Source organism: Eublepharis macularius, chromosome 2 (assembly GCF_028583425.1).
Source record: "Eublepharis macularius isolate TG4126 chromosome 2, MPM_Emac_v1.0, whole genome shotgun sequence".
In the NCBI taxonomy this organism is placed as follows: domain Eukaryota; kingdom Metazoa; phylum Chordata; class Lepidosauria; order Squamata; family Eublepharidae; genus Eublepharis; species Eublepharis macularius.
The window spans coordinates 74,810,323-74,833,369 of NC_072791.1; the positions used below are offsets into that span (position 1 = coordinate 74,810,323).

Sequence of the window (23,047 nt, forward strand, 5' to 3'; positions counted from 1 at the left end):
TTGTTTTTTCAAGCCCTCTGAACTCCGCTGTTTCGCTCTGTCCTTTCATGCCTTTCTTCACTCTGCTAATGAAACTTTAACACTAACACAACACTTAATTGCCAACCCAATAACTCAAAACATTAACAAATCTGGATGGCTTTAGACTGACCCACTCCCACTCCACCGAGAAAGGAAGTTTCACGGTAAGTGTATACAAATCTTCCATTCTGCAGTGGTATGGGAGTGGGTCAGTTTTGACTGACGGGATATACATCTAGCAGTATACCCTAGGGCGGGCAGATTCGTTCACAGAGTGTGCTGGAGCACCCTCCTTCCAAATGCTGCCTCTGCTGAAGCTATCTTCATGGCTCCACAATCGAGAGTCGTTTCAATTCTTTGAACCACTGCCTCCGTGGCCAGAAAGGAGCGATCACTATTACTTCCGCTTGTTGCTGAACTATCTTTTGGAGTACTCTGTCTAGGATCTTCAGTGGAGGAAACGCGTAAAGAAGAACTGCAGGCCAGTCTTCATTTAGTGCGTCCATGCCTAACGCCCCTTGCTCTCTTCTTCTGGAGAAGAATCTCTGCAACTGGGCATTCTGAGCCGTGGTGAAAAGATCCACTTCCGGTTTCCCGTATCTCTGACATACCTGACTGAAGACCTTCTGGTGTAGCGTCCACTCCGCTTGGTCTACTTTGTTCCTGCTCAGCCAGTCTGCAACTGTGTTCTGTACGCCTGCCACATGTACTGCCTTGATCGATTTCAGGTTCTGTTCTGCCCACAGCATGATTTCCTCCGCCTCCGTGTTTAACCTCCTGTACCTGTTTCCTCCTTGTCTGTTCAAGGCCGAAAGGGAGAACCTTGTATTGGTAATGTTCTCCATTGTATGCAAAGTGGAGGTATTCATTCTGGAATGAATCAAGGGTAGCGTCTGCTGCGAAGGCCAACGCCAATGCAATCTTCTTTACCTTGTTCTTGATTTCCTTTGGTACCTCTCTGCCCGCTGTCACCAGCTTGGAAGCCCAAGTGAACGCTGCTCTTGCGAAGAGGGACCCGGTGGCTGAGGCTCTAAGAGAGGCATCCAAAGCCTCTAAGTTCCTGCAAAGTGTCTGCTCAATTTTCTTATCTGAAGGGTCCTTGGGCAGTCCTTCTGCATCCATCAATAGCACTGATGTAGTGGCTAGACTAGTAACCGGGTCATCGACTACCAGAAGCTTGAACGTTCTTGTAGCCTCTGGAGCTAAGGAGTAAAACTTGCTGAACATAGATTGAACCACCTTAGGCCTGGCTGGGTTCTCCCATTCTGCCTTCAGAATACTATGGGAAATTGCTGGCAGAGATACTCCAGTCTGGGTACTCCCCACTTTAGGAAGTACTCTCTCTAAACCTTGTGGAAAGGCAGGGTCTGCTTCCTCTTTCCCCTTGCCCATCTGGGCTAGTTCTAGTGTCCTCAGAACTTTGGGGAGTAGTTTGGAATAGACTTCCTGAGGGAAGAGTCTGGTCTGAATTACTTCTCCTGTTCCCGCCTGTTCTTCCGGAAGTTCCCCCTCTTCACTCTCAGAGTGCTCCCTTGAAACATCAGAATCTGACTGGGGCTCTTCAGAAAGGTTAGAGTCCCCTTCCAAATAACTCTCCTGTTTTCTCCTTTTAGAGGAATGGGTAGTGGGGGGGGGGCAAGGGTCTAGTCCTCTTCTTTAGCCCTGTGTTAGACCTGCTCTTTCCAGAAGTGTCTTGGGCCTTGATGGTATCCATCACCTCCTTAAAATCTTTTTTCATCTCTGACCTAATCCAGGCCAGCAGGTTGTCCTTGGCCTCTGGGCCTGAGAGGTCTAGCTGGCCACCCTCCTGGCCATGACTACTGAGGCCTTGCGAAGGAGGAGTGGAGGCGGGAGAACTGGAGAGATCTAGGCCCTTGGCCCTCCCGGTCGCCATTTTAGGGCCTTCTGCCCCCGCCTGAGGTGCTATTCCCACCAAATTACTTTCCCGCCTAAACGGGAGAAAATGGGGAGAGGGAGAGACAAAAAGACAGGGATTGAGAGAGAGTGAGAGACAGACGCCAGTGAGCCTAATTAAGACCACCAGTGAGCCTAATTAAGACCACCTAATTAAGGCCTTTCCCAACCATCTGCCCTGATTGCTCCTACATGTGAGCAAACAACTCCCTTCCAAGCCCAGCACCCTCAAAGGTCACTTACCGGGCCTGCAGTGGGGAGACAAGGTCTGTTGCTGCCACTGCTATTGTGTGCGTGTTTGTGCAATCTTTGCTGTCTGCGCTTCCACGGCACTCTTTTTCTCACTGCCCACGCCTCGTTTGTCCTCTCCCTGCTCACCAGCGCTCAGCCTCACTGTTGCGTTGCCCCTCGGCGATAAGCTATGCCGGGATACTGATGCCGCAACAACCTGGAGTAGGATGGTTGTTGTGGGTTTTCCGGGCTGTATTGCCGTGGTCCGTACAGCCCGGAAAACCCACAACAACCATCGTTCTCTGGCCGTGAAAGCCTTCGACAATACAACCTGGAGTAGGTCAGCGTCCCCCTGACTGCGTTGCGCCTCCATCGACTGTGCCGTTCGTTGCCGCCGCTGTCGCTGCTGCGGGGATAAAGGGGCTGGCTCTGTCTCTCCTCAGCGTCGTGCCAAGAGTTGGAGGGGGAAGGGGGGAGTTCAGGATGGAGAGACAAGCCCTTCCTTTCCCCTTTCTTCCTCCTGACTTCTGTCTTCCGAGTTTCGATTTCTTTAGTTTTCTATCTTTCTTTTCTTTTTGGAATTGTTGTTCTAAGAGCACAGCGATTCGACTCCCTGCCAGAGCAGGGCCAGTAAAAAACTGGCACACCAGGGAAGAGCCCCCCCACATGGGATCGTATGATTTGACCAACTCTGCAACAGAGGAGGAGCTACTTCCCATCAGTCAAGACTGCTCCACTCCCATACCACTGGAGAAATGTAGATGTTCAAAATGTTAAAATTAACCACTGATCATTTCTTTTTATTCAGCAGCTCAGAATATAACTTTCAGGCTGCTTTGTGCTAGAAAAGGAAAATGTTTGTTAAGCTGGCAGGACATTCATGGAGTACAGGAAGGCACATGGAACTGGTCTTTAACCCAGGTTACACAGGTGTTGTTGCTTCAAACTGCAGAGAAAAATAAATTATGACTTGTTTGATGAGGGGAAAAAATCTGACTTTATGCTTGGATCTTCCTGTTGTAGGGATGTCAAACCACAGGCTTGCTTCAGCAATGCTGCCCTTCTTCAGCCAGCCAAACATCACATTGAAATTCTTTAGTGAGTTGTGGTTTCCAGATTCTGCCATATGCAAAGCTGAGGTCTGCTCAGTTCTTAGAACCAGTAACTATTTGTGTACATTTTGGTAAACTTTTCTGCAAAACTATGCCAAGGTAAATCTCACATGCTAATGGATCTGGGCATTGGGATATGTTACATGGTCTTGTAAGATTTCACAGCTTTGTTATTTAAAATACCTTGCTATTTAAAATCCCCACCCCCACAAAACCAGAAATGGTTTCCATATACAATGGAAAAACTAAAAACTGAGAAGACTTTAAAAGCTGCCATTATGACCACCAAAGTTTAGCATAATGAAAGCCTGGAGCAGGCTTGGTTCTGTTATTAGTGGAAACGGGCCCCACACAAATCATACATTTAAACAACTAAGACTTTGTGGGCCTTTGGATTTAGGCTGAGCTGACAATGAAGGGCATACTTGCAAGCATTGTTTTTCTTGCTCCTATTTTATGATAGTGTTAGAAACATGCTGTGATGGACTGCACTTTTTAAAAGCTTAGAACAAACAACTGAAGGATTTTAAAGGGTTAATTCTTCACAGAAACAGAGAACTTTGCGTGACAGGCTACACCAAGGAACTTAATGGGATCCTGATGGTGTTTTGCCATCTTCTGGGCATGCAGTAAGGGTCACTGGGTGTGTGTGGGGGGGGGGGGCTGTAAATTTCCTGCATTGTACAGGGGGTTGGACTAGATGACCCTAGAGGTCCCTTCCAACCCTATGATTCTATGATTGGGTAGCATGAGCTGAACAGAGAAAGACTTCTGAACTGGATGCCGAGTAGAAGAGACTCTGATTTCAGCCCCAGCTGAGAGGAGTTGAGTACTGACAGTTTCAAGATTCAGCCCTGACTGAAAGCAGTTTAACACAGACAACAGAACTGGGGGAAAGTTGGCTAAGGAGGTTTGGGAAGTAGGCTCAGACTTCCATTCGGGCCAAAGAAAGTGAGAGGAGAATTTCACTACTCAGTCAAACAGGGGAGTTAGCTCTGAAGAGTGAAGAGATCCCTGGTCTGGTGTGATTAGAAACTGCCTTAGAAACTGCCTCTAGTGCCATCTAAGTTGTTTGAGTCAAATAAGGGGGGGGGGCATCATACATGCCTAGTAGCAAAAAGGATCTTGGGCTGCAGAAAAATGCAGCTGATCATACCTCTGTACAGTTTGCAAACCACAATCCATGTACTGACCCAACACCACACCTAATTTGCAATGCAATCACATTGTCTATTAGAACTGTTTACTGGAGAAATAGTAAAGACTAGAAAAGGCTACTGATGAAGGTTAAGGGAGAAAGTGCCAAAGCAGGATTAGAGCTGAACATCAAGAAGACAAAAGTAATAACTATTGAAGAATTGGGTTCTAGATCAAATCAAGTCTGAATTCTCCCTAGAAGCTAAAATGACAAAATTGAGGCTATCGTACTTTGGTCTCATCATGAGAAGACAAGACTCACTGGAAAAGACAAACGCTCTAGGAAAAGTTAAATGCAGTAGAAAGACGAAAAGGAAGACCAAAAATGCTATTGCTTGACTCAATAAAGGAAGCCACTGCCTCTAGTTGAAATATCTGGGCAAGGCTGTTAATGATAGGATGTTTTGGAGGGCTTTCATTCAGAGGGTCACCATAGGCTGGAAATGACTTGACAACACATAACACGTTAGAACTGTTGATCTCCATGAAACAAATCTTCTTAAGGTACAAATCTACATAGTAGCATTTTAAAAAAGCTTGTATTTCAGAAGCATTCTCTCTTTACTTCACAGCACTTACGTTCCCTATTTATGGACTGGAGATACAATGAAATTTGCCGTAACCTTGTTTACTTAGCACTTCAAAGAGCAGAAGTTCTGTAAATTTCAATATCCTGCTTGCTTAAAACAATAGGGTGTGGGGGAAAGGAAGTATTTTGTGGCTCAAAATACAAGGCATCATACACAGTAGAGTTTAATTCTTGTTCTATCAATCTTGACACAGTGTCTCTCTTTCCTTCAGAGAAATAAACAGGAAAGTGAAAAATATTACAGTTATTGTTTACCAAGTGAAAATTACTATAGATAGGAATGACAATCTTTTGTTCAGCATTATAAACTATATTATAAAGTATGAAGTTTGAAAAACCACAGGACAAACTAGAGCTGGAAGAAGTGACACTATTACCAGCTCAGCTATTGCTTTCCTGAAAATAACTTGACCCATGACCTATTTTTCAAGCCAGATCTCAGACTCTTCCAGCCAGCTGTCTGGAAACTACAGTAAGTACTTGAAGGCACATGAGAAACAGTTGGTCCTAATCTTCAACGGAGGAAACTGAAGGAACAAGGTGGTTACTTATAGCAGAATGTTATTTTTTCTTCAGCGTCTCCTTGCATATTTTCCTAACATGTGTACTCTGTCACTTTCCTATTTTTCTTGGGTGAATATATCTGATTTGAATGAAAAGGGCCTAGGGTCTTACTTGTTAGGGCTCCGCTCTCCTTAAACGTTGTTTTCAAACAGCGCTCATACACACGAGTTATGGTGGATGAATTTTTTTAAGTGAGCATAGCAGTTATTGATGTTGGTTTTACCAGTACTGATCCAGATTGCTATTTCTTTGGGAACACCATTTTTTTTTCCTAAGTAGGATACTTGAAGCCGTTTACAAACTTCAAAATTATTTTGAACATTGTTGTACAGTAATAAAACAAAAAAGAAAATACGTAACAGTACTTAGCAGCAACTAGCCAGTCAGTTAAAAAGTCTAACAAACAAATTGTTTCCAGAAGCCTTCAGGGATGGTACTTCCTTCTTGTAGGGGACAGAGTTTTGTACTTCGGGAGCATTTGCTGGAAAAGGACCTTCCAAACGTTCCCACAAACCTCTGATAAGGAAGGTTTCTAATAGAAGCCTACACTCACTGATTTTAAACTTCCGAGATGGGACTTGCCCAGAGAGGACTCTATCTCCAGATGACAGGCACTGACACTCTGACAGTGTAAGCATTCAAAGCATTAAATTATTGGGCAAATTCAGATGCTTACCAGAGGCCATTGAGATATCCTGGTCCAAAAGTTTTAAGAGGTAACAAGCACACTGTAAAACTTTCAACAGAAATGAAATACATCAACCCTATAGGCCATCTGAAGAGCAAACTAAGCCAAGCAGCTCTGACAATGCTGTAAAGCAAGGCCAGCCTAAAGATTTTTGGCACCCCGGGTGAATGACTTTGCCACACACACCCCACATGCACCACAGGGAAACCACCACAGCCTTTCTCCTTCTCCCCTGCACCATGGGCTGGGGCAGTGACTGGCCGTGGCATCATATCTCTCAACAGTGTCAGATCAGGAGGCAAAAACAGTTCCGAAAAAGGGCCCTGCCCCTTGACAGAGGGGACAGGGAAGGAGGGAAAGGGCCTGTCTTGACTCACTGACGGAAGGAGGGAAGGAGCAGGCTCACTATCAGCTGGCCACTGGGGCCAGGGCCACTGCCCAGGCTTGCCACTTGCTGTGGCAGACCGTGATACTGCAGGGCAGGGCAGTGCTGAAAAGCTTAGTTTTGGAGCCCCTGCACCTCTGATGCCTTGGGCTATCACCTAGGTGCAACTAATAAGGGCCACTCAGTTCAGATTTGACCAGAGGTGACAGACAGTGAGGATGCACCACCTCCTGTACAACCACTGGTCAGATTTGAGCAAGTCGTCCTGTGTAAGCAATGTCACTGGGATTGCTTGGCTGAGATCCAGTCAGTGGTAGGACTATCACCAGCCGGATCTGAGTCAAGCAGCCCCTGCAGCTCTACTAGCACCACTTGCACTCAACTCAGCTTACTCCTGGCCATGAGTGGCCCTCCAGAACAGCAGTCCTCTAGGAACTTTCAATAAATTAAAAGAGCCAACTTACCCTTTCCTGTAATAGTAACCTTGGTATGTTATTTTGGACCAGCTGAAGTTTCTGGGTATTTTTCAAAGGTTGTTCCATTATTAATCTATTGTTACAAAAGCATGAATCCTTGTGGCAAATTCTTACCCAGCAAGAGTGTAAAAGGTACACTAACCCAATTTAATGAAAGGCACTTTAACCTACAAATACCATCCTGGCAGAGAAGGTTAGCTGTAAAAGAGCTCTCAATTTGCAGACCTTAAGGGGGAATACAGTCTCATCCAATACAGGTAGAATACCACATACTGGTCAGCTGATCCCCTTACATGTCAACATTAACTAAACCAGTACCGGGCTTAGATGGTGGGAAGTTTTGAATATATATATTAATATTTGGAATAGTGTAATGTGCAATAATTTAGACAAGAATTAGTAATATAACAATACACAGTCATAAGCACTTGATAGAAAAGATACAAGATGGACCTACTTGCACTGTTATTACTAGCACATGTCTTGTGAATAAATAAAAGATGACCAAACTGCAGAGCCCAAAGCTTTCTCAAGTCAAAGTTTTCTGCTTAAACTGGGCTTAAATGGAACAGACCTGTGATGTATATGCTGTGGTCTTCTGATAGCCTTCTTGAAAGCAGCTCTAAAAGTCAGCAACTATTATAAGTCCAAAATGTCATTCACATTGAGATATCTGAGGAAGTGTCTGGCATAAGAATACTTTTTCCTCTGCTACTTTCTCACCATTCCTTTTTGAAGTTGAGAAAAGCCAGCAAAGCTAAAAGCAACACACGATTTCTTAGGCAAACCACATACCTACAAGAAGCCAGAAATGAAGGAGACATCAGAAAGTTTCCTTCTTGTTTCTAGCCTATCAAGGAAAGTTTTCATAAGGAAACTTCTCTATGGGAATTATAGCAAGTGATCTTGAGGCATCAGCCTCAAGATCACTTACGAGCTCAGACCTGGAATATATGGATATGGTACTCATCAGAGGACCACAACAGAATTAAGTTGTCCACTAGGGGTGTGCAATTCGGGTTTTGGCAAACCTGAAAAAACCCGAATCACTCCGATTCGGATCGATTCGGAGAAATCTGAATCGATACGGAGAAATCCAAATCGATTCGGGTTTTCCGAATCACCATAACCCGAATCGATTCGGATTGATTTGGATTGATTCGGGTTTTTCAATGGGAAAATGCCTCCGTCTTCCCGGACGCCTGGGGGAGCCCACCGAATCAAGCCAAAATTGGTGGGGACCTTCCTCTAACTCCCCTCTAACAACCCCCCAAGTTTCAGACCGATTGGACTTTGGGGGGCCATGTTATGGCCCCCCAAACCAGGTCCCCCTATCCTCGCATAAGAAAGGGAAGGGTGAGCATATTGTTAGCTTGCTGCTGCTCTTCTTCTTCTTCATTATTTCCTATGGGGAAAATGAAGAGGCAGGCTTCCTTTGCCAGGGGTGGCATTTCGCATGCAAAATGCCCCCCAACCCTCAGGGGCCCTTCTCCCACCTTTCCTCCCACCCCCCACCAAGGCTCAGCCTGCTCCCACTTGGGGGGGCCATTTCATGGCCTCCCCAAGTAGGTGCTCTCATCTCTACCACTTACAGCTGGGGGAGGCTTGTCTTGCCAGGGGTGGCATTTTGCATAAAGTTTTAAAAAAATTATTTTCTCCCTTTCAAAGTAAAAGTAGGCAAAGCATTAAGACACATTACACCAGCAGTCCCCCACGCAGAAAAATAACACAACTCACTTAACATCAGAGAATCACAAAAGCACAATTCCTGTCAAAAACACTTTATTTCTTGAACAGCTTTCGGTTACACAGCAGGGGGGCACACCAAAGGGCATTCCAGCATTCCACCTCACAAAAATAACACAACTCACTTAACATCAGAGAATCACAAAAGCACAATTGCTGTCAAAAACACTTTATTTCTTGAACAGCTTTAGGTTACACAGCAGGGGGGCACACCAAAGGGCATGGCAGCATTCCACCTCACAAAAATAACACAACTCACTTAACATCAGAGAATCACAAAAGCACAATTGCTGTCAAAAACAATTTATTTCTCGAACAGCTTTAGGTTACACAGCAGGGGGGCACACCAAAGGGCATTCCAGCATTCCACCTCACAAAAATAACACAACTCACTTCACATCAGAGAATCACCCAAACACAATTGCTGTCAAAAACGGTGAAGTGGGTTGTATTATTTTGTGTAGTACACTGCTATCATTCCCTGTTGTGCCCTCCTACTGTGTAACCTAAAGCAGTTCAAGAAATAAAGTGTTTTTGACAGCAATTGTGCTTTTGTGATTCTCTGATGTTAAGTGAGTTGTGTTACTTTTGTGAGGTGGAATGCTGCCATGCCCTTTGGTGTGCCCCCCTGCTGTGTAACCTAAAGCTGTTCAAGAAATAAAGTGTTTTTGACAGGAATTGTGCTTTTGTGATTCTCTGATGTTAAGTGAGTTGTGTTATTTTTGTGAGGTGGAATGCTGGAATGCCCTTTGGTGTGCCCCCCTGCTGTGCAACCCAAAGCTGTTCAAGAAATAAAGTGTTTTTGACAGGAATTGTGCTTTTGTGATTCTCTGATGTTAAGTGAGTTGTGTTATTTTTCTGCGTGGGGGACTGCTGGTGTAATGTGTCATAATGCTTTGCCTACTTGTACTTTGAAAGGGAGAAAATAATTTTTAAAAAACTTTATTTTGTGTTGTTTGTGTTTTATTCTTTGTTGTGCCGTTGGTTCCCATCATAGGGAACAATGGGGCTGGCTGGCCAGCCATCTCTGTAGGTGGTGGGGGAATTTGAGGGAGGGTGTCTGTGGTTCAGGTGCTCTTTCACAGGGACCAGCTGGCACTCAGAAGTGTGCCCACCATTGTGGCACCCCTGGGCTGTGCAGAATTGCCCAGGGAAAGAGAATTTAGAAGTTCCCAGCATAGGGAACAAAGGGAGAGGGCTGGCCTTTTCCAGCCTGTTCCTGGGGTTATGGGTGTGGGGCTGCTGGGGGTGGATTTGGGTCTGTGAGGGGCTAATGTAGGGATTTGGGTCTGTGTGTGGCAGCTGGGGGGGAAATTGGGTTTGTGTGGGGCTGTAAGGGGTGGACTTTGGGGGCTGAGAGCACCTACTTGGGGAGGCCATGAAATGGCCCCCCCAAGTGGGAGCAGGCTGAGCCTTGGTGGGGGGTGGGAGGAAAGGTGGGAGAAGGGCCCCTGAGGGTAGGGGGCATTTTGCATGCAAAATGCCACCCCTGGCAAGACAAGCCTCCCCCAGCTGTAAGTGGTAGAGATAAGAGCACCTACTTGGGGTGGCCATGAAATGCCCCCCCCCAAGTGGGAGCAGGCTGAGCCTTGGTGGGGGGTGGGAGTAGAGGTGGGAGAAGGGCCCCTGAGGGATGGGGGGCATTTTGCATGCAAAATGCCACCCCTGGCAAAGGAAGCCTTCCTCTTCATTTTTCCCCCATAGGAAAAAATGAATGAAGATGAGCAGCAGCATCCTAAAGCTATGGCTTTTTTTAAGGAGAGGATAGGGGACCTGGTTTGGGGGGCTATAACATGGCCCCCCAAAGTCCAATCGTTCTGAAACTTGGGGGGATTTTAGAGGGGAGTTAGAGGAAGGCCCCCACCAAATTTGGGGTGATTCGGTGGGAAAATGCCTCCCCCAGGCTTCAGAGAAGCCTGGGGAGGCTTTTTCCCATTGAAAAAACACCCGAATCGGTAAACCCAAATCGGCTGGGCGATTCGGATTTCTGCTAAATCCGAATCGGCCTCTCGATTCGGATTTAGCAGATTCGGAAAAAATGAATCAGGGTGCCTTTGCATACCCCTATTGTCCACTATCACTTTTAGAGCAAAAACAATAGAAAATAACAGCAATATGCATAATTACATTACAATTCCATAATAATAATGATTATCTTTTCTGTCTTTGCTAGTAAGGATCTGGAGTCAATAAACCTTCCACTGTATCTAGTACTGCACGTCTGCATATCAAAAGATTCAGCTGGATTCAGCTTCCCAGTCTTTAAAAAGAAGTTCCAATCAAAACTATTTTAGCTGTAGCATTATTCCCCACCCAACTCCATGGAGGTAATACAAACCAGCATAAATCAAAGAGAGTTCTTGCAGTCAGACCCGCCCTGAAACCATTTCCAAACAGGGATTCTAAAATTACCATATTTACAGCATCTGCAGTTGAGCCAAGTACAAATCAAGATGAATAGCTGTGACGCACAAGGTAGAGTGTAAAAGTATGCAGCTGGGTCTGTGAACAATATAGGCCCTTGGTGCTAAAGCTCTTCTAATGCTTTTCACAGAGCTCAGAAACAACAAAGGAGAAAAGGGAGCGAGAGAGAGAAAGCAAAATTCCAGTAAGATGAGTGAAAACATAGCACAGATCCCAAGCTGCTTTGCTAATGGGTAATTGAAATGACTTACAAAGAGGCAAGTAGGGAATTCAATTAATTAGCAATCTGACTGCACTACAGGGAAGAAGGAGAGAAAAGAACACTGGCAATATCATAAACTACCTCTATTCTGCAGTTCTTGTTAGTGGCTTTAAGAAAAGGCCTGTAGAAAACCTCGTGGAAAGAAAAAACAGATTTCTATAAAGCAGGCCACCTTCTCAGGGCTCCTTGTAAACAAAGAAGGTGACGTCCAAACTGAATTTTCTTACATCCAAGATGACATGAGCAGTGGATAACCCTTTATGCCTACTCTGAAGATTCTTGACTTGTTAAATGGGTGGGTGGGAGGGGAAGGAATCACAGCTGATGAATATACCTATCATACAGTTTTAAACAGGAAACCCAATTAATTTCAATAGGCCTTATGTTTACGCAGTGTGTTTATGAATGCGATGAAAAGGATGCACGTTAATAAATCCTAAATAAATCAGTGTGCCATCTGTACTTTCCAGTTATTAATTTCTTGAAGAAATTAGCTTTTAAGTCAATGCAAAACAACACTCTGTCTAACCAAGGTAAGGAACTGGGAGTGTACCACAAAATTGTATGCTTGGCTTCTGCCCCTCCCATCCAATGCATAAAATCTGTCCCCCATCTCTTTCCTGCAAAACTTAACTATCCTTTATTATGAACTTTAACACTAACTAGAGCTTGCTCCTAGCCAAGATTTAAAATTAGAGTTTAAAGCTGATTACAAATCTTGCGTGGAATTAATCCTAGTTAATGCAGGGGAGGGACAGATTTTTCACATAAGTGAGAATAGAATAGGAAGGGGTACAATAATTCAGCATGGTGTTCTGGATGACTCTGGTCAGGCCTGATACAGATATAGGTGTGAAGCTTAAGGTTGCCATTCCCCCGGCCAGGGCAGGGAATCCCCAGATCCCACCCTTCCTCTCCTGTGCCCATTTACCTGGCTGGTGGGGGGCGCACTCCCTGGGTCACCCCCTCCCTGGGCAGCGTGGCATGCCCCTGAGTAGGGGGCGCGCTCCTGTACCACAAGAGTGGGTGGTGGCGGCAGCAGCAGCAAGAGCAGGCCACCCTCACCGCTGCCGCTGGCTCTTGCTGCCACCGCTGCTGCCTCTTGCCCACTGATGCCTCTCGTCGCCGCGGCCCCTGTGCACCAAATGAGAGCAGGTCGCAGCGAGAGCGAGCAGTGGTGGCAGCAATGAGAGCAAGCAGCTGCGGTCACAGCGAGAGTGGGCGGTGGGGGCAACAAAGGCCGCCTTTGACCCCGCATGATGATGTCAGGGAAGTGATGTCATCAAGCGAGCTGGGAGCGCATGCACGCTGTGCGTGCATGGAGAGAAAAGAAGCTGGGGTAGGTACCGGCTTCCAATCCCCCGCCAGGAGACTCCAGGTCTCTGGCAATGCTAGTGAATCTCTAAGCATCTTGTTAGCTTTCCTGTATCAAATCATTTAACTCCTGGCAAGAGATACCCCACAGATAATGTTTTAGGATTGTTACCAGTATAGTACACAAGTAATACCATCGCAGAGTCTCTGCTTCCATTCTCTTATTAATAAAATGTGATTATTCAGCATTCTTAGTATTAGTTCAATCAACAAAAAATCATACCATTCATTATAACAACTACATGAGTCCAAAAAGGTGTTTTACCCAAAGATACTCAGGTCATAGGCAAGGAGTCTCTTGTAGGAAGAAGCTCCTGATTAATTCAGCCTTTCATATTTATAGGGTTTCAAAACTATCTTCTAACAATAACTGTCTATCCCGCTTCAAAGAGTATGCATTCTTGGCTAACTTATTATTGTAAGCTTATGAAAAAGCACAACCTTCAAGCAGTATTCAGACCCACCAGAAAAATACAACGGATGCTACAATCAGCAAAAGACAGTAGAGATCCCCTCACCTCTGCAGGAGTATACCGCATACCCTGCAGCTGTGGACAAGTGTACATCGGGACCACACAGCATAGCATCCAGGCAAGAATAAAAGAACATGAAAGACACTGTAGACTTGGCCATCCGGAAAAATCAGCAGTGGCTGAACATAGCCTAACTCAAACAGGACACAGTATCCTATTCCAGGACACTAAAATACTGGACAACACTTCCAACTACTTCGTCAGATTGCACAAGGAAGCCATTGGAATTCATAAGCATAAGCACAATTTCAACAGGAAAGAAGAGACCTTAAGAATGAATAGAGCATGGTTTCCAGTTCTGAAAAACACCAGGCTAACAAAATACTCTATACCCGACAATAGCCCTGCAGAGAAGATTAGCATATCAAGCACCAATCCATATGCAAAAGAACCTCCTCAGGATACAGTGAAGCCTCCCTCCATTAGCATTCCACACCCTGGGAAACTCTTACAGGATGACTCAGCCCAACCCTACCTTCCTGAGTAGATATAAATTACCTGCCAACTTGTTTTCCACACTGTGACACTGAGAGATCTCTGTCTTTTGGTGCTACACCTCTGAAGATGCCAGTCACAGCTGCTAGCGAAACGTCAGGAACTACAATGCCAAGACCATGGCTATACAGCCCGGAAAATCCACAACAACCATCATTCTCCAGCCGTGAAAGCCTTCGACAATACATATTATTGTATAATTTCAAACACCAGACCAGGTTATCTATATTTGGAACATTTTTAAATCTATATACAAATCTTTGTTTATTCTTGCTACCTTTTATCTAAACAAAGTTTATGTAAAATTAGTGATTACAAGTTTTTCATACATATGAATATCTTTTGGCCCTCCACCAATACACCCGACCTTGAGTTCTATCTCTAACTTCTGTGAAGTTAGATATTCCTACAGTTCTCAGACACTCTCTGTACCTGGGCCTTAATATACTGTATATATTGTTTTGAGTTAGATGGCTCTTCTAATCTACACAAGGCCATACAATTGTGTTACTCCTTGGTTTCATGCCCCTCTCCAAGGTTGTTCTATTCTAGGCCTCTAAACCCCTTTTGTCACATGTCTAGCTATGGGGCTGGGCTAGCCCCATTTCTGTGAGTGAAGGCACCTGCCATGACTTTATTAGTCAAATCCAACAACTATTTTCTTATATTTCTAACTATATCCACATCAATGGCCTTAATCTGTCATCCATGGTTAAAAGACAGAATTGTTTGCTCTGGCCCATCTCTTGATCTTCTGTTGCAAATGTTGTCTCTTTACTTGGCTGGCTCTGCTATTCCTATTTGTGCTGATTTGATGGCTGAAGGGAGAGGTAGGGTAACAGCTGGAGTAGAAAACGGGAAGGTGAGAGTTGGACTGTGAGGTGGGGTGGAGGTGCAACTGAGCTGACAGCATGATTCTGATGACAGGGCAATAGTACCAGAGGAGTTAGCCGTGTTAGTCTGTAGTAGCAAAATCAAAAAGAGTCCAGTAGCACCTTTAAGACTAACCAATTTTATTGTAGCATAAGCTTTCGAGAATCAAGTTCTCTTCGTCAGATGCATGATACAAACGAAGAGAACTTGATTCTCGAAAGCTTATGCTACAATAAAATTGGTTAGTCTTAAAGGTGCTACAGGGCAATAGTAAAAATCAAACAGTGGTAAGGGAGTAAAGGGAGAGGAACTTGCAGAACTGAGATGAAGGAAGCAGAAAAGAAAAACTCTAAAATAATGGTGAATGGAAGATTTTTCACTCACCGTGAAGCTTCCTTTCTTGGTGGTCCAGGAGTGGGGCAGTCATAACTAATGGGTAGCTCCTCCTCCGTCTCTTTAGCAGGGTCGAACGAACACGCGATCCTGAAAGGGAGGGGCTCCCAGGCTGCTCCAGTTCCTTTTCAAGCCCTTGAAGATTTCCCCTGGAGTTCTTTCCAAGACTGTAACTGTCCTGTTCGAAATAACTACAATGGCAACTTGAAACTTGTCAAATTTATAACGTTATAACTACACCACAGCTCAATGAACCAAAGAGGGCTATGCACTCCTGCCTCACACCCTTGCTTCTAAGTCCCTGTCGTCTGAAAACATGTCTTAATAGGGTGGGATTGTGACTGCCCCACTCCTGGACCACCAAGAAAGGAAGCTTCACGGTGAGTGAAAAATCTTCCATTCTCTAGTGGTCCGGAGTGGGGCAGTCAGAACTAATGGGACGTATGCACAGCAGTGAACCCAAGGGCGGGCTTTCTACGGATCTAGAACATGTTGGAGTACCCTCCGGCCAAACGCCGCATCGGCTGATGCCATCTGGTCTATCCTGTAATGTTTAGTAAAGGTGTGGACTGATTTCCACGTTGCGGCCTTACATATTTTTTCCAGGGATGGAAAGGACCTGTAAGCCACCGAAGTGGCTGTCCCCCTAAGGGAGTGGGCAGTAATGCCATCCGGGGGCGAGAGATTCCTAGCCTTGTAGGCCAACCCAATGCATTTCCTAATCCATCTACTCAGCGTGGACGGGGACACCTTTCCCCCCATGGCGTTTTGCTTAAACGAGACAAACATGAACTCCCCCTTGCGAATCTGGCTGGTTCTGTCAATGTAGAAGCTCAGGGCCCTCCTAACATCTAACCTGTGCCACTCCCTTTCCTTGTCATGCTTAGGGTTGGGACAAAAGGAGGGTAGGACAATGTCTTCGCCCCTATGGAAGGACGAATTGACCTTTGGGATAAAGGCGGGGTCCGTCCTCAGTACTACTCTATCCTGATGGAAAATGCACAGATCCCTATTTACTGAGAGTGCCCCTAATTCTGACACTCTCCTGGCAGATGTCAGACCCACTAGGAAGACCGTCTTGAGGGTCAGATTCTTTAGGGAGCATGTAGCCATAGGTTCAAAGGGTTCCCTCGTGAGTGCCTTCAACACCAAGTTCAGGTTCCAGGTCGGGAAGCGATGAACTTGAGGTGGGTTCAATAAGGTAGTTCCTCTCAAGAGCCTCTTGATGTGGGGGTGAGACGTGAGAGACGAGCCGGTCTTGGTGCCTCTAATGGCCGAGATCGCCGCCACCTGCCATCTCAAGGTGCTGGTACTAAGTCCCTTGTCCAAACTGTCTTGCAGGAACCGAAGAATTTGGTCCACGGGCGCTGACATTGGATTGAGGCCGGTCTGGACGCACCAATTGTTGAAAACTTTCCATGTTTTATTGTAACTTTTGTTGGTAGAACCCCTTCTGGAAGCCAGCAGCGTGGAGATAACCTTCTCCGAATAACCTAGGTCTCGGAGTTGGACATGTTCAACTTCCATGCTGTCAGCCTCAGGGACGCCGGGTCTGGGTGCCAAAAGTCCGCCTGCGACAGAAGGTCTTCCCTGTTCGGCAGAGTCCATGGACCCCTGTCGGACATCCTCCAGAGGTCCTGGAACCAGGGTCTCCGGGGCCAGAAAGGTGCGATTAGGATGACGTTTGCCCTTTGGTCGAGGATCCTCTGAATCACTCTGTGGATGATCTTCGGTGGAGGGAAGGCATAAAGAAGACATCGTGGCCATTCCTGAATCAGTGCATCTACTCCCATCGCCTCCGGTTCGCTGTACCTTGAGTAGAACCGTGGTACTTGTCTGTTCTCCGCAGAGGCGAAGAGATCCACCTCTGGAGTGCCGAACTTTTGACATTTTTGCAGAAACACCTGCCTGTTCAGAGACCACTCGGATTGGTCCACCTTGTTCCGACTCAGCCAGTCCGCCAGGGTGTTCTGTTGTCCTGTGATGTGGGTTGCCTTCAGCGATTCTACGGTCTTCTCTGCCCACAGGAAGATCTGTTCCGCCTCCTTTGTTAGGCACTTGGACCTGGTGCCTCCTTGTTTGTTTACGTAGGCCTTCGCTGTCATGTTGTCTGTTTGAATCATCACATGACTGTCCTTGAGATCGCTTTCGAATTCCAATAGCCCGTTTTTTATGGCCTTGAGTTCCAGGAGGTTTATGTTTGCTTCTCTTTCTTCGGGAAGCCACTCCCCTTGAGTCATCTTGTCCTTTGTATAGGCTCCCCAACCTGTCAGGCTGGCATCTGTCGTCATCTGCTTCCTGACTGGTTCCCTGACTGGTGTTCCCTTCATGAATCTGCTCGGTTCCATCCACCAGTCCAACTCCCTGGACAGAGAGGGAGGAATCTCCACAAGCCTGTGCCATTTGTGACATATGACCCTTTGATAAGGACGTAGGAACCATTGAAGGGGTCTGGTGTGAAATCTGGCCCACTGGAGTGTATCCTGGCAGGAGACCATCATACCCTGCAGTTTGGCCAGTCGCATTATTTCTACCGGTCTGCCCAACTGAATCGACCTGGTCAGGGCGTGGATCTTCTGTTGCCGTTCTGGAGAAACGAACGCCTTGTCCAGTACCGTGTCCACAGTCACTCCTAGGTGGACTATCCTCTGAGATGGAGACAGTATGCTCTTTCGTTGGTTCACGATGAACCCATGGTCCTCCAGGAAGGATAAGGTAGGTGTTACTGCCTCGTACGCTTCCGGGAGGGATGGCGCCTTTATCAGAATGTCGTCGAGGTATGGCGAGAGGGCTACTCCTTGAAGACGTAGGAAGGCCACCAAGGTCACCAGCACTTTGGTAAACACCCTCGGCGCAGATTTCAGACCGAAGGGGAGAGCCGTGTATTGATAGTGCTCCCCATTGTAGGCGAAGCGCAAGTACCTTCTGTGGGAGGGGTGAATTGGTATGTGCAAGTAGGCCTCCGAGAGATCTATGGATGCCAGATAATCCCCCTGTTGAATGGCCGCAGTGGTGGATTTCATCGTCTCCATTTTGAACCTTCTGGATCTCACATGAAGGTTCAGCCACTTTAAGTCCAGGATGGCTCTGATCTCCCTGTTCTTCTTCGGGACAGTAAAGAACACTGAGTAAACCCCTTGTCTCTTGAATTGCGAAGGCACCTTCTCGATCGCTTTGATCTGCAATAGGTGATGGATAGCTTCCTTTATTTGCCGGTGCTTTTGCTGGGACTGGTTCCGTGGTACTTGGATGAATCTCCTGGTTGGCGCCTTCTCGAATTCCAAGGAGTAGCCCTTGGATACCGTTTCCAGTACCCACTGGTATGAAACTGTTCGCTTCCACCTGTAGGCAAAAAACTGGAGGCGACCCCCGATGTGCCCTATCTCCCCTCTGATTGGATAGTCACGCCGAGGTGTTTTTCTTGTGTCCCTTGGACTGGGTGGGCGCCTTCCTAAAACCGAAGGGTCTGGTGTCGGATCTCGACTTGGTTTGCCATTTGCTCTTGAATGGTCTGTCAGTATTGTGTCTGGCAGATCTCTTGAAATCACAAAAGGAATGTCTTCCCTTGAATCGTGATTCCCTTTTCTTAGAAGGAAGCACCTTTTTCTTCTCGGCATTTTTGACTAGATATTTGTCCAATGCCTCCCCGAAGAGCTTGGATCCCGAGTATGGGATTGCTGCCACTTTGCTGCGGGCTTGTTGGTCCACGTCCCAATTCCTTAGCCATGTATTTCTGCGTGCTGCCACGTTAAAGCCCATAGCCCTGGAAGACATTTGGAATGAATCCAGGGTAGCGTCTGCTGCGAAGGCTGCTGCTAGGGCTATTTTCTTTACCTCGTTTTTGATTTCTTTTGGCACCTCTCTGCCTGCGGCTGCCAGATCTGAGGCCCAGGTGTATGCCGCTCTGGCAAACAATGACGCAGTAGCCGATGACCTTAGTGACGCAGCGGAAGCCTCGAAGTCTCTGTGCAATGCCTGTTCGATCTTTTTGTCTGATGGATCCTTAGGCATCCATTCTGCGTCCATGGGTAGGACCGACGTGGTGGCCAGGCTGGTTACCGGGTCGTCCACAATTGGCAGTTTGAGCTTTTTGGTGTCCTCGGGGCTCAAGGCGTAGAACTTGTGGAAGATGGATTGATATAGCTTCGGCTTCGCTGGATTGTCCCATTCTGACTTCAGAACGTCGTGGAAGATAGCTGGCAGGGGCATGCCTGAGTGCTTCGGTCCCATCTTTGGCAGTGCTCTCTCCAATCCCTGCGGGTGGGAGGATTCCGTTTCTCCTTTCCCTGCTACAGAAGGAGAGATTTCCAAGGTTCTTAAAACCTTAGTGAGCAATTTAGAAAACATTTCAGAGGGGAAAAGCCTGGATTGAAACTGGCTAGTGTCCGCTTACTCCTCCTCCGATAGTTCTCCTTCTTCACTCCCTGAAGATCTAGGGGATGTTTCTGAGTCTACTAGGGAACCATCCGAGTCACTAGAATCGTCATCCTGCCATTCCCTTGCTTTGCTCTTTTTTATTTTGGAGTGAACCACAGGTTCTGCCTTCCTTTTCCCCTTGGAGGTGGATGGCTGCTTAACCTTCTTAAGGGAGGCAGGCTGCCCTCTAAGGTCTTTGACGGCATTGTCAATCCCTTTTTTGATTTCTGCCTGCAGCCAGGCTAAGATGTTCGCCTTCGCCTCTGGGCCTGTAAGGTCAGGGTCCCCCCCTTCTAGGCCTTCCCCTTGGGATGGATAGTTTTGTCTAGGTAACTTTGGGGACTCCATACCAGAAAAGGCAGTCTCAGTTACCTTCTTTTCTGCTGCCCCGGCCTGTGACATCATTCCGGCCAAAATCTTCCTGCCTAGGGTGAAGAGAGGGGTAAGCAGGAATTACCATACAGCCTGCTTTGGATCTCAGTTCCCCCGATAAAAAACCAACGGGGCTTATGGGATAAGCAAGGAGAGACCTGTTTGAAATACTGGTGCAATAGCCTTGAAAACGCCCAGGCACTCCCCACTTTATTTTAATGGGAAGGGTCTACCAAGCACTTGGCCAGAACAAAGGGCCCCTCTTTGGCTTCTTCCTGCCTTTGCAGGGATTTAAGGCTACTTGCTTCCTTGCCCTGCCGGGCCTAAGGGAAGATTCCTCCCCCTCCCCCCCGCTTCCTCAAAGCCCCCAGGCCTCTCCGCGGGGTCCGAGCGGTCACTTACTATTTTTGGCGCGAATGTGAGGCTTCTGCAAGGAAAAAAGCCGCACCGGGCTTTTTGCGCTCCCGCGGCTTCTGCTGGCCGTTCCTGCTGCTTTGCCTCTGCAGACGCCGGGTCCTAGCTAACTAGGATCGTCGGCGCTGCTGCTCGCCTCCGCGGCCGTCCAGCCGCCCTCACAACCGGCTCGGATCGAGTGGGGGGAAAACGGGAGGGGGGAGGGGAGGAGGAAAAACCTTCCTTCCCCCAGCGAGCACGCGCCTCGTAAAGGTCTTCTTTTTTCTTTTTTCTTTTCATTTCTTTTGAAGATCGCTGCTCCCGCGGAGCAAAGAAAATCGTTCCTTCCTGTAGAGCAGGGCCGAAAAAACTGGAGCAGCCTGGGAGCCCCTCCCCCTCAGGATCGCGTGTTCGTTCGACCCTGCTAAAGAGACGGAGGAGGAGCTACCCATTAGTTCTGACTGCCCCACTCCGGACCACTAGAGAATGGGAGATATGAGATAAAAATGTGAATAAGGAGACTGAAGCAGAGAAATCAGGAGTGGAAACAAAATTCTCAATGAAAACCTGTGGTTAAACGAAAACAGGAAAAGAAAACTAATCACGCTAATCATCATTAGGTATATATGAGATCTCAAGAGACACTTTCCAATTAGAAAATAATCTGAACCAAGATAAATAGTCCTAGACTTTCATCTGGATTCCATATGTCTGTAGAGATATTGTTTTGGTATGAACCAGCATTGTCAGGTCCTTATACCCTCCAGGTGAGATGGGGAGACCTGGCACTTAGCTTCTCAGGCAGACATGATGACATCACTTCCAGGAAGTGTTATCATTGTGCCATGCTACTGTGCTTCATGAGGGGCCAGTCTAGAGCAAAAACTAGTCCCTGTGAAACATGGGAACATGCCTGCCACTGGCACGATGACATCACTTGAGGAAGTGATGTCTCGCGCCTAGCCGGGAGCTTGCTGTTGCACACTTGCCTGGGTTGCCTGCTCCCAGTTGCAATTGTAAAAGCCTTGGTTGCCCAGGGAAGTAGGGTGGCCACTTCCAGGGGACGGAGGCAGAAAAACTGCAGGGAAAACTGTCATGTGGAAAGCTCGTTGCTGCTGCACTTTATCTGCAGTTGCACCACAAAATCTCATACCCATTTATGTGAGGAGAAGAGGGAAGTAGTGCATGAAACTGAGAACAAGTTGCATTTGTAGCCATCATATACAAACTGATGTTCGTTGTGATGTCTGAATATGGTAGTAGGGTTCTTCCTAGATAGCCTCTGCCTGCTAATCATTGGTGATCAGTGAGAGGAAGTGTGCCACCTGGATGGTCTGACCCAGATAGTGTTGCACCAGGGCTGATTATTGGGCCAGAAGTGACATAATTGGCTGGCGCTACTGATACACATGTGTGAAAAGAAGAGAGGTGGATGCCCACTGCCCCACAGCCTTCCAAAACCCACTAATTAATGGGGGTGTCCGGTGGGGGGACTTAGGGGGCCTCGCCCACCCCCTCCCGACAGCACCAAGGTGCCAAAGACCCCCGCTACGGGCCAAGGGAGGATGGCGAAGCACTCACAGGCAAAGCAGCCCACCGGGAGCCTGGGATTGCCGCCGGAGCCTGATGCCACCCCAACGCACTGCCGATCAGCTGCTACGCAGCTGGGAATGGTGAGGCGGTGGTCGCTGCAGAGCCCACCGCAGCAGGGGCTCACCTTGGCCCCAAGGCGAGCGATGGCTCAGCCAGGCCAAGCGCGGCCCTGGCCCAGGACGGAGCTGGCCATGGGGGATGAGGCCTTATGGGAGAACTACATGGCGGCGGAGGTCACTGACGGGCCCCGGGAGGTCCCCAGGACCACCTAGAAGCGGTGCCCAGGCCTAACAACGGCAAAAATAGCGCCCGCAATGGAGGCGGGGAGGACGCTGAGGGAGGGTGGAGTTTTGGAGGAGGAAGCGGGCCATGGTGGGGCTGAGGGGCGGGGATACCCGGCCCCAGAGCTGACAGCTGGCAAGGAAGGGGTTGGGGGAAATGCAGGGATAGGAAGGGTAGCGCTGGAGGAGGGCCGAATGAGGGAAGGAAAGGGGAGATTGGGTGAAGGAGCAGGGAAGGGAGGCAAGAGGGGATATAAAAGCGAGGACTCTCAGTGATGCCGGGGAGGAAGTCGGCTGCCATGTCCTGGGAGAAGGAGAGGCATGGGCAGCTGGGGGAAAGGAGAAGGAGTTGGGTGCAGTAACCACCTTCCCTTCCCCACTTCTGAGGCGGAGAGACCCCCTACCCACGAGGGTGGGGAGGAAGGGGTGTGATGGGTCACGGCAGACCCCAGGGGAGAGACCGCGGACGATGGGGAGACCCACAGGGGGGATCTGGCAACCATAGTTCTTCCTTACAGGGCAGGGATTTATATTCCAAAGGCTCTTGCGCCTTTTACAGGTAACATAGGCCAAAGTGCCTTTCCCTCATATCTACAGCAACAGACAACTATGTTTTCAATTAAGAGCTTTCAACAGTGATAGATATGCTGAGCATCAAGTGCCAGTTAATATCTGGCTTGCTCCATCACAAACTGGTTGCATTTTCTAAACCGTC

At 47.5% G+C, this 23,047-nt stretch overlaps 1 protein-coding gene across 8 annotated transcripts in view; it reads right to left on the reverse strand.

Annotated features, from left to right (window-relative positions):
• Positions 1–23,047, reverse strand: part of RAD51B (RAD51 paralog B) — a 636,381-nt gene that overhangs the window by 179,538 nt on the left and 433,796 nt on the right. The window lies entirely within an intron of this gene.